The sequence below is a fragment of the Cervus elaphus genome, chromosome 4 (assembly GCF_910594005.1).
Source record: "Cervus elaphus chromosome 4, mCerEla1.1, whole genome shotgun sequence".
NCBI lineage: Eukaryota > Metazoa > Chordata > Mammalia > Artiodactyla > Cervidae > Cervus > Cervus elaphus.
In genome coordinates, this window is record NC_057818.1 from 14,080,835 (window position 1) to 14,097,340 (window position 16,506).

Sequence of the window (16,506 nt, forward strand, 5' to 3'; positions counted from 1 at the left end):
AGGTGCTTCTGTTGAGACATTTAAAAAAATTTTTTTGAAGGGAAACAAGACAGGCTATTCACCGCCAGTGGGGGAGCACGGCTCTCTGGACGCCTAGTAACCCCACTGCACCCAGAAATTTGATTTAATGAGAGGACACAGTGCTGAGAGCATCCGCTCTCAGCCCCAGCCCTGGGCCACGAAGGCGTCGATGCAGCACAGCCGCGCTCTGAAGCTTTATTTCATTTCCCCGCCCCCGCCCCGACCCCCTGCCAACTACCACCAGGGAGAAAGCACAGCAGGTGCTGGCCCGGCTGTCCTGTCCCCAGGGCCAGAGGGGGCCAGGCAGGTCTCCAAGCCCAGCACCTGCATCAGAGCTGGTAAGTAGGGGCTGGTGCTCATGGGAGGCCCGGCCTCCAGAGCCCAAGGTGGCTGCTTTCTCCCTGCTGATCAGGTCTGGGCCTGGGCAGCACCTACTTCTGGCGGGAGGCCTTCCCTGACCCCCTAAATCTAAAAACAGAGCCTCCTCACGTGGATTGCCCTCCATCTCCTTACCCAGATTTGTTATGTTTATTCTTCTCTGCAGTGGTTGCCACTACTGAAAATACACAGCTCATCTCTTTCCTTGTTTATTTTGTTTGCCTGTTTCCTGTCTCTTGCAGTTGACTGTCACCTACATGAGGGCAGGTGACACTTTTGTATCAGCAGGGGGACCCCATGCACAGAGCAGGAGCTTAATGAACATCCAGAGCATGTGCGTCTGCGTGCGCAAGGGTGTGTGATCGCCCAACACGGAGCCTGGCGTGCAGCACACACAGGTGCGATCAGCATCGTTCCTACATTGATTTGCTAACTAGGCATTTGCTCGCTCAACGCTCACAACAGCTCTTTAAAGCAAGCAGCAGAAACCCCGGTTTGCAGTTGGGACACCTGAAGCTCAGAGAGGTTATGTGAATGGTCAGTGCCCCACAGCCATGCGGTCGTGTCTGAGGCCCAGGGATTCCTGACGCCAGCGGCCCCTCCCCAGCTGCTTTCCCTGGGGTAACTGGACCCTGTTCCCTGCCTGCCCCCGAGCCTGGGACCCCAGGGTGCCACACGCCTGGCAGGGTTCCCACCGTGGAGACGGGTCTCAGGCGTCATGGGGTGCCCAGCAGTTAGCCTCTCGCTGTGATAATGACATCCTTCACTCGGCCCACTTGCTGGTGGTCTGCGATGGGTGGTCGTGCTGCAGGGCCCCGGCGTCCATGGGTGGGGGAACGCGGGAGAGGAGCTGCTGTGGAGCACTCGTAGGTCAGATTTCATCTCTGCAGCAACACCCCTGCCCGTTTCTCACACACATACACACACTCATCCCTGCCCATTCACACACACACATACATACCTGCCCATTTCACACACACACATATACACCCCTGCCCATTTCACACATACACACACCTGCCCATTTCATATATACACAGCCTTGTCCATTTCACACACACATACCTGCCCATTCATACATACACACACACCTGTCCATTGCACACTCACCTGCCCATTTCACAAACACACACACCTTCCAATTTCACACATACACACACCTGCCCATTTCACACACATACACACACCCCTGCCCAATTCACACACATACACACCTGCCTGTTCCTCACACACACACACCTGCCTGTTCACATACACATACACATACCTGCCCATTCACACACACACACACCTGCCCATTCACACACACACGCACCTGCCCATTTCATACACATACCCGCCCATTTCACACTTCCTTGCCCATTTAATACACATACCTTTCCATTCACACACACATACCTGCCCATTGCACACTCACCCACACATTCCCATTTCACACATACACACCTCTGCCCATTTCACACACATACACACCTGCCATTCACACACACACACAAACACACACACACACACACCTGTCAGGTCACTGAAGCAGGAACCTTCTTGCGTCCACTGTGGTTGTTAGCTCTTGGCATTGGCGGCTGGACCAGCAGCCACAGGCCGATGGAAAGACCCCAGGGCTGAGGACGCTGGCACACTCTGACCCCCAGGAGGATGGGCTGAGGCCTGGGCCAGGGTCTCCTTGACTTGGGGGACGGATGACCTTCCAGTGGACAGCGACAGGTCCTGAAGCCAGAAGGAACCACAACTGTGTTCTGTGTCCAATGGGATAATTCAGTGCTGATTAAAGTGTTGTGGACAGAATGACTGCTGAGCAGAGATGGAACGAGCCAGTGCCCAGGGGCCAGACCAGAGAGAGGAACCCCACGGCTGCAGCAGCTGGGGCCTGTGGTCACTCCAGGTTTCACAGTGTGAGGAAGTGCTGGGCTGTTTTCCAAAGGTGGCCCCATTTTACGTTCCCAAGAGGTTCTCTTCAGTGATGAGTTTTTCCTCTTCTGTTTATTCCTAGCCTATAAGTTGTTGGCAGCGCTCATCTGCTGTGAAAAAAAAGGGAAAGTGTCAGCCACTCAGTTGCACCTGACTCTTTGTGACCCCATGGACTGTAGCCTGCTAGACTCCTCTATCCATGTAATTCTCCAGGCAAGAATACTGGAGTGGGTTGCCATTTCCTACTCCAGGGGATCTTCCCAATTGAACCCACATCTCCTGCATCGCAAGTGGATTCTTCACTGTCTGCACCACCAGGGAAGCCCTACTTTCAGGTTTTTTTTTCCCCTGAAGATAAATAATGTTACCTAGGGTCTCCTAGGTGGCACAGTGATAAAGAATCCATCTATCAATGCAAGAGACGTAAGAGGCTTGGGTTTGATCCCTGGGTTGTGAAGATCCCTTGGAGAAGGAAATGGCAAACCCATTCTAGTATTCTTGCCTGGGAAATCCCATGCACAGAGGAGCTTGGTGAGCTACAGTCCATGGGGTCACAAAGAGTTGGACACGACTGAGCACACACCACATTACCTAGCATTGCCTAGCACTGGAAGGTGGTATGAAGATGGGCCACAGTTGACTGTACCATCTGGGGTGCTCCTGGACTCCAGAAATGGCCACATGCTCTGAGGTGGTTGGGACATCTTGGGGGAGGGACGTTATAAAGGACAGAGGTTCTATGAAGAAGTGGGAGGTGGGGTGTGAAGGCCCACTCTGGAGGTCGGCTCACAGGGCTCACGGGGGTTTGTGTAGACTGCAAGGCCCCAACTCCAGCAGAGGCTCTGCAGTCAGCTGGCATCACTGCTGTGGGAATGAGGTACACCCCATTTAACAGTGAGAAGGGGTCCCTCTCCCCCTCATCTCTGCCTCTGGAGTCCTACCTCCTGGCCTTGGGAGCTTGGAATGGAGGTTGTTCCAGGCCACATAGGATGTTGCCACTAACCACATCAACATCTCTAAAATTAATAACATGAACTCTCCATAGTGAAGGGACCTGGGCCAGAAATGGAGGGCTGCTGGCTGCTTCCTGGGTCCTATGCTGCAGTAGGGGGCAGGACATACGGGGACAGTGGGGAACCCTGGGTGGACACCATCCTGTTGGAACATAAGACCTTAAGGACTTGGCCGTGACTGGAGTCAGATCCATCCAGGCGGATCAGGAGAGGAGGCGCAGAGTTCTCATTTAGACACACACACTGTCATATGCTTATGACTTACATAGAAAATAGGCTCTTTCTGCTTGGAGAAGGAAATGGCAACCTACTCCAGTATTCTTGCCTGGGAAGCCCATGGACAGAGGATCAAGGTGGGCCACAGTCCATGGGGTCGCAAAGAGTCAGACACAACCGGGGACCGAACAACAGCTCCCCAGCGCACCTCTCCCGTGGGTTTGGTTTAAAAGGGTCCAGTGCTTTTACTGAAGGGATGGTCTACGATTCGGGTTTTGTAGAAGTCAGAATTCTCGTACTCTGAAGCCTTCGGAAGGTCATCCAGTTCAGACCAGCTACTCCCTCTCACCAAACAGATCGCTCCACCGACCTTGAGGTCAGGAAGTGTCTGGGTGAGCCCTGAAAGCTCTTTCTCTAAGCTTCCTTACCAGCAAATTGGGCAGAACAATGGGTCCATCTCAGAAGGCTGCTGGAGGACTGAATAAGATACCCGTGTAATGTTCTTAGCGTCGTGCCCGGCATACTGCGAATGTTCCGTAAAGGACTGTATTACTCTGCCAGCATCGTCACCAGCACACAGTGTCTTCTTTGTGTCCATACCTCGCCTTCTGCATTGATCAAGCCAGCAGCTGGCTCTTGAGTGAAAGCTCCCTTCCCGGCTCGCGTATGGTTCGACACAGCGGGCAGAGCGCTCAAGACCGGCAGGCACCAGCTCTTGCCTTCTCCAGGGCTGAGGCCGGAACACACGAGACAGCCCAGGTGGTGCAGCGGGCGTCTACGATGCCCGCCCCCTAGTGGAGGGACGCGGCTCCTGAACTCAGGTGTGCATGGAGGCAGGTGACCGGGACACTCGGCAAAACCAGGTTAATTTTCACGGCATCTGAATCCAGTTCTCCTGAAACACAGACAGCAAAAACGGTGATCAGAGTCACAGGCAAGGCAGACAGAAACATACATAGAGGCACTGACGCGTGTGATCCCTCTCTCAGGCTCTGTGTTTTAAATCTATACTCAGAACCAGAGAGCAGGATAAAGGGAGGGGCTGTCAAAGGGGATGGGGCTTCCTTTTGAACCAATAAGACACGGTGCTGACGGTTGCCCAACACTGTGAAGATACCAAACACCACTGAAATTCACACTTGAAGTGTGGTGTGTTAGGCAAATTACATCCCTATAAAGTGATTTTTTAAAGTTGACTTTTTAAAGAGGTTTTATTGTTTTTAGCTATTTCCCCCGAAATTCATTTACTATGAAAACAGAAAACACACATAAAAATGTATTTTTCTCAAAGTATTTATTTGCATTCTTTGAGTTCCAGATGTGTTTGCCGTCAGAGGAGAGGTCTTGCTGAGGTCAGCAGTGAGACCCCGGCGCGTGCCAGTTGCTGTGGAGATGGGACACGTCCAAGCCCGGACATGAACTTAAGTCTCTTGTCCAGTTGTGGAGGCTAGAGCTTAGGAGCAACTGGACAACAAGAGAGAAGACAGCTCAAAATCAGGGGCTACGCTATTCGCTGAGTGAGTTGAAAGAAGGATATTACTGAAGGTTCAAGTAACCCAGGAGGGCTTCGTGAAGGAGGGACTTGAGTTAGAACGTGACAGGTTTAATAGAAAGAACAAGTAAAATATCATAAGAGCAAGTAAACTAAACTAACACAGAGTTAGGACAGCGCTCAGCTCTCCCTCCTGGGGCCCTCCCGTGGACTGGCGCTCTGCTCCCCACATACCATGGACGTGCTCCAGAAGACGAGTGCATCACCCAGGAGGAGAGGTCTCACTGACTCCCACTCCAGGCTCCAGCTGTGGCTTCCACTGGCTGACCCCAGCCAGAAGCCAGAGGGCAGGGACCACTGACTCAGACCACAAGACCAGTGCCCAGGTTAAGAGGGAGGAAGAGACAGAAAGTTGGGGGAGGGCTGCATGGAGGCATCCAGCACCTCAATACGGGCTGCAGGGGATTAGGCAAGACCCAGCAGCATCACCCAGGAAGGGGTTTTCCCAGACAGGCTGTCGGAGGCAGTGACGGGGCCCTGAGTTGCCCCAGCTCTCAGTAGCAAGGGGGCAATGGTGCCACTTTATCCTTAGAAGGTGATGGGCTCTGAGTCAGGGTCTCTTCATTCATTTCCTGTAGATCCTCGCTACCCCATGTGGTCCCCAGACACCACCTGGGAGCTGGTTGGAAACCCAGGATCTCGGCCCCACCCACACACTGCCCTAGCACCTGCATCTCAGCCACACGCCCGGTGACCTGGTGACTTGGGTGCGGGCTGCTCTCAGAGAGGCTCAGCTTTGCATCACCCCAGGGAGGCTGGGCTGGGGAGGGGGTGAGTAGGAGCAAGTCGGTGGGAGGTCCCTCTGCTGCAGGTATCAGGAATAGGAAACCATGGCTGCTGACCTGTCTGGGCCCCAGGATGGACCCTGCTGGTCCACCACCTCGCTCTTCCTGCAGATGCCAGGGCCAGCCCCACGTTTCTCTCCACACAAGCTACCTGCATCCACTTCCTGTCCACCAGCACTGATAAGCGAGATGAAATTTAGTTGCCAACTAACTATATGTCATATCGCCCGTTCATAACTTTGGGCAGATGTATAAAATCCAACGATTATCAGAAAATGAACGCCATGTCTGGCGTGCACATTCTTTATCCCTATAGACCCACCTGGTCCGTGGCCAGCAAGCGAGAAGCTCTGAGTCCAGCGAAGAGGCGGGGAGATGACGTTGTGTACAGTTCTGGGGAGAAGGGGATGACAGAGGATGAGATGGTTGGATGGCATCGCCGACACGATGGACACGAGTTTGAGTAAGCTCTGGGAGTTGGTGATGGACAGGGAAGTCTGGTGTGCTGCAGTCTGTGGGGTCGCAAAGATTCGGACATAACTGAGCAACTGAACTGAACTGAACATTGTGGTGCGGGGTGGGGGGGTTGCTGCAGCTGTATCACATAACATGCTTCATGTTAAAAAAACACGGGGTGGGGCGGCCAGTCTCAGAAGTGTTTCACCCATGACGACTGTGTATAATCCACGAAGCACTGGGATGTGTGTAGTCTTGAGTCACAATCCATCTCTGTGTGTCATGTCGTCAGCACAAAAAACGCTCCACACTTAGACGCTTTCCAATCCATCACCACGTGTGGGGGCTGGGGGCTGTTCCCGGGCTATTGCCGATGCCACAGAGGTGGGAGAGGTGACTTTGATGATTTCAACCACGACACTTTCAATGGGTCCGGGAGAACCCGGTCACGGGGCCAGTGTCCAGCTGCCGCCTCTCCAGGACTTTAGGCTGCAGCGGTGACTCGTCTCCCCCCCCCTCCCCGCCTCCACCAAGCCTCTGCCCCCATCCCTGCTCTTGAATCAGCTGTCTGCTTTCTCCACAGGGGTCCTTTGGAGACCACAGAGCCTTTTTTTTCCCTTGACATGATTTCCAACAAATGGAAGAAGAGCACAGAATTCTCAAAATACCCTTGCCTGAGATTCTACAAATGTGAATATTCACCTTATTTGCTGTGCCCTCTCTCTCTCTCACACACACACAGAGGAAGCTGTGGCTAAGACTTGCCTTTCCACCAAACACTATCACATACGTTTCCTAAAAACAAGGGATCCTCTTCTATAACCACAGTACAATGATCAAAATTAATCAACTAAAATTGACGCAACTCTCAGCCAATCTACAGATCTTATTCAGACTCTAGCTACAAGAAGGCTCTTGCTTTGCTGAAAGTAACGGAGCTACGGGCTGTAGAAGACACGTGCCATCTCCAGATGGCTCCTGCCCTCCTCTGCCTCTCTGTCCCCACTACCCCCACCTGCATCATTTTTCTTTTCGCTTGCTTCTAATGATGTCTTACGTCAGAACAGTAGTCATGCTGACGACAGGAACGGTTTTGCACGGGCTTCTCTTTCTGTAATAAATCTCTGTTTCAAACAACACTGCAATGAGTAGCCAGCAGGCCACGTGTTTCAGAGCCATGAATTATCACTGAGGGCTGCTTCGGTTTAGTGACAACTTATGAAACTAATTGTGTGTGTGTGTGTGTTTTGTGGAAAGCATGTGTACACGTGTGTGTGAACAGAGAATAATACGGAGGCAGTTGAGTTAGGGTATCTGGGTGGCGGTCTTGAATTTATACAGCCCTCCTGCTTGACTCTGGGCAAGTCAATTCAGTCCTCTGCAGCCTCGCCCGTGACCTGTCGACTTTCAGCAAGACTGCCTTGTTATTTAAAGGGGTGTTTTAACATTCTGAGTCCACTGATACACCGAGTGTGCCGTGTGTCTGAGAGCCTGTGCACGTGTGTGTCTGTGCGCATGTGCACATGTGTGCTAGGGAGGGGTGTATGGACCTAGTTCCACCTCTCTGCCTTCCCCTGGCCTGGGTTCCATCCTCATGCTGGCTCCTGGTGGAGGCAGGATGGTTGTCAGTAGCAACTGGGACACCAGCTTCCCTGCTGGTTCCCTGGGGAGGCAGCACCACCTCTACCTGTACTTAAGTCCTCCCTCTGCCTGACTGGACCACTCTGGTAGGAGCCCACCCCAACCCTAGCAACAGTTGCCAGGGGACTGCCAGGAGCTGACTGCCAGAAGCTTGGGTCTCAAGTCAACCACTGGCCAGGGGGAGGGGCTTGCTGTGCCCACCTATCTAGTCCTGCCCATGCATCCCTGAGATGCAGGAGTTCTCAGCATGTGCTGATTACCTGGGAGGAGTAAAATGTTGAAAATATTCAAGACTTTTTCAGGAGCCAGGAAGGTAGTGTGGATGCCCATTTTACAGATGGACAAAGTGAGGCTCGGGCAGATTAAATCGCCCAAAGCTGCAGGCACTTGAAACTCAGTATATTCTGGCTTCAAAGCCCATGAATTTTCCATGATACCTTGATCCCTCCTTTCAGGTTGAGGTCAGTTGTGCCAAGCAATTTAGTGGACTACCAATTGTTCAGCCAGCTTAGAGACACCTATTTTAAAGGTTGTTTATAGCAAGGATGGGCTTCCCTTGTAGCTCAGTTGGTAAAGAATCTGCCTGCAATGTGGGAGACCCAGTTTTGATCCCTGGGTCGGGAAGATCCCCTGGAATTGTTGCCTGGAGAATCCCATGGACAGAGGAGCCTGGTAGGCCACAGTCCATGGCGTTGCAAGAGTCAGATACAACTTAGTGACTAAACCACCACCATTATAGCAAAGATGGCCATAGCAGCGCTAGTCATAACAGCCAAGAGGTGGAAGAAGCCCAAGCGTCCATCAGCGTCTAGCTGCATAAACAAAATGTGACCCATCCACACAGCAGAATATTATTCAGCCTTAAAAAGGAATCATGTCATATTGACATGTACGACACGAATAAACCTTGAAGACAGTAAGTGGAGTCAAACATGCCAGTCACAAAAAGACAAGTACTGTAGGCTTCCAGGTCTATGAAGTACAAGAGGAGTCCAATTCATAGAGATAGAAAGCAGGATGGTGGGGGCCAGGGACTGAGGGACGGGGTGGGTCAGTGTTCAGTTAGGAAGACGAGAAAGCTCTAGAGAAGTTCTGGGTGTTGACAGTTGAACAACAATGTGAATGTACTTAATGCCACAGAACAGTACACTTAAAATGATTAAACCAGTAAATTTTATGTCAGGTCTATTTTACCACATTAGGAAAATAAACAATTTTTTTAAAACTTGCATTTTAGAGAAGTCAGCATTTTAATCTCTTGTATGGAGAAGCTTTGCAGCAGTGTTTACATCTGTCATTACTCTGGTCTCTCTGAAGCCTTACTAAATTCATTAGCCACACCAGTGTGGCTGTCTCCGATTCTTTTGAGTGTCACCTGGAAAAGTGAGCAGCAATACAGGGACACACCTGTAAACACTCCTCCTAACAGCACCCGTTGGCCTGACACTAGAAATGAGTGACTTTCCGTTACGAGTTGAATCATGTCTACACTTTGAGTGAGGCCTGGCCTGTGTGTCCTGTGCCACCCATCGCCCTGGCATCAGCACAGCCCACGTGGTACATGCGGCCAAGGACCCCTCCACCCAGCGTGGTCTTGCATCTCTCCCCAGCCAGAAAGCACACGTGGGCAGGATGCATGGGGCCAGGGCAAAGGTGGGTTTTGTCAGTTCCACGAGTCACCATGAAGTGGGCCGAGCTCTGTAAACATGTGTTTGGCAAGTGGTCCCCCTGTGGGCGGCAGAAATCCAGATGGAGGAAGTCTGCTGAGCACAATGTCGGATTTTACATCTGCTGACCCCGAAAGCGTGTGGGGCCATGGAGAAGTGGGCTGTGGTCCACCAAACCTTAGCGCACCAATGTGTTTCTGGGGGCTCGTTCAGATCTAGAAGACAAAGGCACAGGGTCCACAACCCCCGCCGGGCCCGGGTGTGGTTAGAGCTGGGAGAAGCCTTAGCATCATCACCCAGACGGGCTCTCGGCTTCACAGACAAGCAGCTGCCCAGGAAGCTGGGCAACACTGCCCAAGGCTGGAGCCTGAATCTCGGGCTCTGTGGGTTCAGTGCAGTGTCCTCTGGCCTCCTCACACTGGACAAGGCTTTGGCAAGTAGCCTCTACCGTGCACTGCTGTGCCCTTATCCCCCGAGGCCCTGCCTCTCTGACTTCTGGTTCCCTATGACACACAGCAGGCTCACCCGACGCAGTGCTCGGTCCATAAGGGGCCGACGGTGGAGAGTCACGGTGCAGGAGAGGCCAACAGAGCATGGCCTGGGTGTCCATGGGGGTCAGAGGGAGGTGGGGGAGACCGCCAGCAGAGAAGAGCTGCTTCCCCACCCTTGTTGGTCCTGGACCCCCACCAGGGGGTCTGTAAATACCCACCCCCCCCACACGTTCTTCAGTTACCTCTGGGAGAGGCTGCTTTCCTGGTGGGGCTGTGATGGACACAGGGGTAGACCATCAGACCACAGGAATGCTGACATCAAGATTCAAGGTGAGGACAACATGTAGTCTGTACAGCTTGGCAATCCTCTGGAGATCTCACACCAAAGGGATGAAGCATCCGGGAAAAGTGACCGGAGGCCTGGGCTACTCATGCCGTTGTGGATGTCTGCAGACAGCAGAGCTCATTTGGTGGGCTCCCCTCAGATTGGGAGGGCGTCTGAGGTCTCAGGGCTGCTCTTGAGAGTCCAGTCAGAGTTCAGGCTATTGTATCACTAACTAGCACCCTCCCTCCCCTCCTGTCCCTACCTCCCTCCTTCCTTCCCTCCCTCCCCTACTTCCTCTCTTCAGGAAACACAGAGCCCAAGAAGACAGAGGTAAACCCCATTCCAGAGCTTTTAACCCAGTCCAGCAGTTATACACTGTGGTCTTAGGCCCTGACGTCTTTCGTCTTTCCGGGCAGTCAAGATGGTTTGGAATGTTACAGGATTGTGCATGGGTAGAAGACCCATTCAACTTTCAGGACAGATCAATGCAATTGAATACAGTAGGTACAAAAAGTTCACTGATTTGGTTTCAGATTCCACATTGCAGCTAATCTTTAAGGAACTCCCTCTTGCCGAGTTTTGGTGTAGTATTAAAGAATAATGCCCAAAATTATCCAAAAAGACTATTAAGTTACCTCTGAATTTGCAAATGCATAATTGCGTGTGGCCAGGCTTTTTTCATACGCACCAGACTGAAGGCAGAAGCAGATAAGAGAACCCAGCTGTTTCCTATTAAGCCAGACCTCATACAGGCTTGCAAAAATGTAAAATAATGTGAATCTTCTCACCACTATTTTGCAAAACATAATTTTTCTTAAACACATTATTTGTGTTAACATGCAAAGGGTTGTTCTCATTTAAAAGACTTAATGAATAAAATATTTTTAAATGTTTATCAATTTACTATCAAATTCTGTAAATACCAGTAGATATGAGCCACAAAAGCAAAGCTCTTTGGGATTTTCAACAAGTTTTAAGAATGTAAAGCAGTCCTGAGATTTAAAAGTTTGGGAGCCCTCTGTTCTAGAAACAATATTGTCAACACTAATCTCTGTTGATGACTGAGGAAGGGCCAGATGGTGCTCAACACCCTTGCTTTCAACAAATCCCCACAGAGCTGATACTACCACTAAACTACACGCCAGAGATTGAGGGTCTGGCTGTACGGTGTCAAAGCATATATCAAAGCTATGGTTTTTCCAGTAGTCATGTATGGATGTGAGTTGGATCATAAAGAAGGATGAGTACCGAAGAATTGATGCATTTGAACCGTGGTGCTGGAGAAGACTGGAGATCAAACCAGTCAATCCTAAAGGAAATGAACCCTGAATAGCCATTGGAAGGACTGATGCTGAAGCTGAAGCTCCAATACTTGGCCACCTGATGTGAAGAGCCGACTCATTGGAAAGGACCCTGATGCTGAGAAAGATTGAGGGCAGGAGGGGGGGGGGACAGAGGATGAGATGGTTGGATGGTGTCACTGACTCAATGGACATGAGTTTGAGCAAATTCCGGGAGACAGTGAAGGACAGGGAATCCTGGAGTGTGGCAGGAAACAGGGTTGCAAAGAATCAGACACGACTTAGCAACTCAACAACAACATACAGTGTCAGAGTACCCTGGAGGTTAGGGTTTGGTTCCACCAGCTGGAGAGCTGTGCAACCCTGGGCACGTTCGTTTCCTTCTCTGAGCCGCATCTGGAAATGGGACAGGAGCGTGGTGGGGCCTGAGTGGTGGTGGAGATGCGGAGGGCGGGCGTGCACGGCTGGGTGTGAGTGCCAGCACTGCGCTCTGCGTCTCAGGGCCAAGCCTACACCCCAAGTCTTTGTGCGGCCCCTAACCCTGCACTGCCCTGCCTTCAGGTCGCTTGGAGGGCGAGACTGTGCTGTCCATCAGAGCCCGGAAGCCTCAAGTCTCCTCTGCATTTCTGTTGCTAAGGGGAAAGACTCTTGAAAAGGTCCTTTTCTGAAGGTTAAGGGTGCCCGCTGGGCAGCAGGGAGGCTCACACCTAGAGGAGGACAGCACACATCTGGGGTAGGACACCACTAATCTCCGTAAAAAATCCTTCCCGGCCTCGGGCCAGTGGGCTGTTTAGAAACCTGCAGGAGGCAAGGAGACCAGCCCTTCCTGGATCCTTGAGAAACAGGTATTTCACGCTGGGCTGGCACACAGGGGCGGCCAACACCCCTGCGCTTGTCTGCCTGGCTGCTGGGTAATTTTACACATTGGCTTTTACTGGCAAGGGAGGCGGGCGGATGTGGGCAGTGGAATATTCCGCTAGGTCAGGGGTTCAGGTCTGGCTTGGCTGGTGGAGACTTCTTGGGTTATCTGCTCTCTGAGAAGCTGTCTGTCTGTTCTGGGGACCGGGGTCGATGCCTACAGCCAGCAAGTAGCTATGAGCACCTACCAGGTTCTAGGCTCTGTGATAAGGGCTGAAGCCACAGTGTTAGGCTGATAGAGTTCACATCCCCCTGGAAGGTCATGTTCACAGGTTCTGGGGATCAGGATGGGGGCTTATTCTGCCTACCTCATGAGGGGCAGGGCTGTGTCTCCGGGCCACCACCATCGAGGTGTGGAAGTGGGGCTGATGATTCAGTCGGTGGCTGAGCTCACCCTGCTGCCCCACAAGCAGCCGCAGAGTGGGTCTCCCCTCTTCCAGGGCCACGTGGGGTTTCCCAACAGTGTCTGCCTTCTGTCTTCCAGCGCAGAGTCCTCAACTTGATCATGCACCCAGTGGCCCGGGGCCTTACTGAAGGGCTGGAGGGTGGGGTGGGGGGAGGAGTCTGCATTTCTAGCCTGTTCGCGGGGGACTCTACTGCTGCTGGTGTGAACCAGGCATGGGAGGGCACAGCTCGGGTTTCTCTCAGTGCGGACCTCCATGGCCTAGAACGTGGGTCAGCACACAGTAGGTGCTTAATAACTACCCAGAGAATGGATGGATTCCCCGTGGTCCCTCCCCTGCCTCTCTCTCACCCTCAGGCCCTCTGCAAGCTCCAGGCACCTCATGGAGGGAAGGAGCCCAGAAGGCACCAGCCAGTGTGACGAGTAACAGCCCGGACAGGCGGACACCAGCCCCTTCCCTCCGTAATGCTCTGCCTCTATCATCTGTATACGGTTTCCCTTGCTACGAGTAACCTCGCACCAACCCTGCCATACCTTCAGAATGAGGGCCGGTCGAGCCGCAGTGGCCTCTGCCCCTCCCCAGCGCACGCACGCACTCGCCAGCTACTGTTATGTCCCCCCGAGCTTAGCTCCCCTCCTGCCCAGCACTGTGGGCCAGCCTACAACTCAATGTGGGTTCTGTTTATTATTCTAGAGAGGTCATTTTCAAGGGGCTGAAATACTTGTTAAAATTAAGGCAAAGAATGCACACCACAGCCAGGCCGGCTCACCTTGTGCTTCAAAGCCCTCTTGCTTCTCCAGGCGCCGCTTCCTGTAAGCTGCCTGCAGGCATCCAGCAGCTCCAGTGAAAAGGAAGGCCGGCTGCCCAGTGGACGGGCAGAGCAGGCCAGGGAGTGCGGCCAGTCTCCAGGCCCGCACAGCTGTCCCGGGGCTGGAGGCACCTGCTGGGCCCGGTTGGACGATGGCTTGGAAGGTTGGAGACAACCAGTCGAGTGGACCTGACAAGTGATGGGCAGAGACAGGAGTCTGCAGAGCCCATGGGTGTCTGAGGGACCAGCCGTGCCCGTGGAGCCAACTGTCTCCCAGCGGTGCATGTCCCTCCAGGCCAAGTCCTGGCATCCCGGAGCACGGCTTCTATGGGAGGTGAGGGTAAGGGTGAAGGGCACTGACCATGTGAATGCCAAAGGCCGGGCCCTTCAGGGAAAACCACCTTGGGCAGCTTCCCACACAGATCACGGCCTTTTGTTCCAAGAACTGCCACTTCCAAGTGGTTTTAATTTTCTGTAGACATTTCCCTTAAAGAATAACAACGTGGGAAGGAGGGTTACTTGGAGAACTTTAGCCTTTGAAAGCCCCTCCTGCAGTTGGAAGCGGGGTTGCAAGGAGGAGGGGCCTGGAAGGCTGGGTGTACATGTGGCTCCTACATTGAGCTTGAGGAAGTCTTGCCCTCTCAGTGGGTCCAGACTGGATGGTCCAGGTCCTCTGGAGATTAGATAGGCAAATAGGGAGAATGACCGATTAAAATGAAACAGATGGGTCTGAGCTTTTCCCCTGAACAGCTACATTTCTGAGGCTCTTGGCGCCCTCACGGCAACCTTGGCTCACGTCTGAGATGGTTCACTGCTTCCGGATGAGGGATTTCAGGACGTGGGTTCAAACCCAGCTCCTTCACCATTTGGGAGTGGAGTGAAGCTGTGCATGCCCGCCCATTGTTAGAGTGTCCCTGTTCGTCATTCATGGCGGTGCGAGGACCCTGCAGACCCTGACGTGCAGGTGCACTGTGGCAGTGGGTGAGATGGTTAGAGCCTCAGGCCAGGCCTCTGCAGCCAGGCAGGAGGGGACCAAGCCCCCTGCCCATTGACTATGGATGGGCCCTGGTCATGTGTGGAACCTCCCTGTGCCCAAGCCCCCCTCGTACCGGCGTGAATGGGAGAGCACCTGCGAGGAATGTGGGCCTTAGGCGCTGCTTCTGTTCATGTCTCTGGCATCACCCATTGACCACAAATTAGAAACAAGACAACACATCCAACAAGTGACAACTTAGGACGACGAAAGGCGCCCGTTCGGCCTTGTCAGTGGCCAGATACTTGCTCAGTGAAGGCAGGGGAAAGCGGGCTGTGGTGTCAGCCCCCATCTGAATCCGAAAGCCCGAGAAGCAGAAACTCTGACATCGGGAAGCAGGAGGGCGTGGGTGTCCTGACTCAGCAGAGAGAGCAGACTCGCCCTCCGCTGACCTTCTATTCTGGCCAGACCCTCAGGTGACTGGTGATGTCTGCACGTGGGGAGCCACCTGCTCTCAGAGGGTCACATCTCAGCGCTCATCTCACCCAGGGACAACCTCCTGGACGGGGACCCCCCTCTCCCGGATGGAGACAACCTCCCAGACAGAAATACCCTCTTGGACAGAAAGAGTGTTCGCCCACTGTCTGGGCACCCCGAGCACAGTCAAGTTGACCATCAGGTCTGCACACGAGCCGGCAGCTGCCCATTGATCTGCAGGGTCCCTAGCGGCAGTGGTATACCATGTCCAGGTGCAGAACACTGATTCAGGCATCTATGGGTTTGGGGCTGTTGCATGAGAGGTTTCAGGGGACCCCTTGGCACCTTTCTCTGGGGCACCGATGCCTGCTTTGTCACAAGAACTTGAGTGAGATTCCTGGGGCAGAGGGTGTGGCATTAGTCATTCACCGTGTGACCGGAGCCCTGCGGGTCAGCTTTGAGTGTGCGTCCAGGGTGGACCAGAGACCTGCTAATACATAATACGTGAAGTTCCTCACGGGAGGGCTGGACGCCAGGCTCAGCAAATGGAGGGTAATTTAGGACGGTGGGTGGTCCTGTCATCACCAGGCAATTAGATATGAGGAAGGCCCCTGCCCCCGAGGACAGCCTGCATCTACTCAGCTGCCATGTGAGCTCTGCACCCTGCCCACCCAGCCGTCCCGATGGCGGTGGGGAGCTCAGGAAAGCATGCCAGGCAGGCCATGGTCCACAAGATCACAAAGACTCAGACACGACTGGGAGCAACTCACAACACAGCAACGTTCGCGTATTCAACTAGCTGCCTGCGTAACCTACTCTGTGCCCAGCACGTCTCTTCTATTTGAGGACAGCCCCCCAGGCTCCTCTGAATGAATGACAATGTTACATTTAGACCAAGTAGAAGTGAGACTGCCATCACTGGAGGTTCAACAGGTCTCTTTAGCCCACAAGGAAGCTTTAGAAAGCCTTGTGGCTCAGCTGGTAAAGAATCTGCCTGCAATACAGGAGACCTGGGTTCAATCCCTGGGTTTGGAAGATCCCTTGGAGAAGGAAAAGGCTACCCACTCCAGTATTCTGGCCTGGAGAATTCCACGGACTATAGTCCATGGGGTCGCAAAGAGTTGGATATGAATGACTTTCTTTCACTTCACTTT

The 16,506-nt window shown here is 53.0% G+C and overlaps 1 long non-coding RNA gene across 1 annotated transcript; it reads right to left on the reverse strand.

The window, feature by feature from the left end:
* Positions 1 to 274: 274 nt before the first annotated feature.
* LOC122691611 lies at positions 275 to 6,379 on the reverse strand. Its single transcript, XR_006340462.1, has 4 exons — positions 6,214 to 6,379; positions 4,155 to 4,449; positions 1,914 to 2,435; positions 275 to 1,252 (listed from the first exon to the last, which is right to left on the reverse strand). It is a non-coding gene; the product is annotated as an uncharacterized LOC122691611 (long non-coding RNA).
* Between the last annotated feature and the right edge of the window lie 10,127 nt (positions 6,380 to 16,506).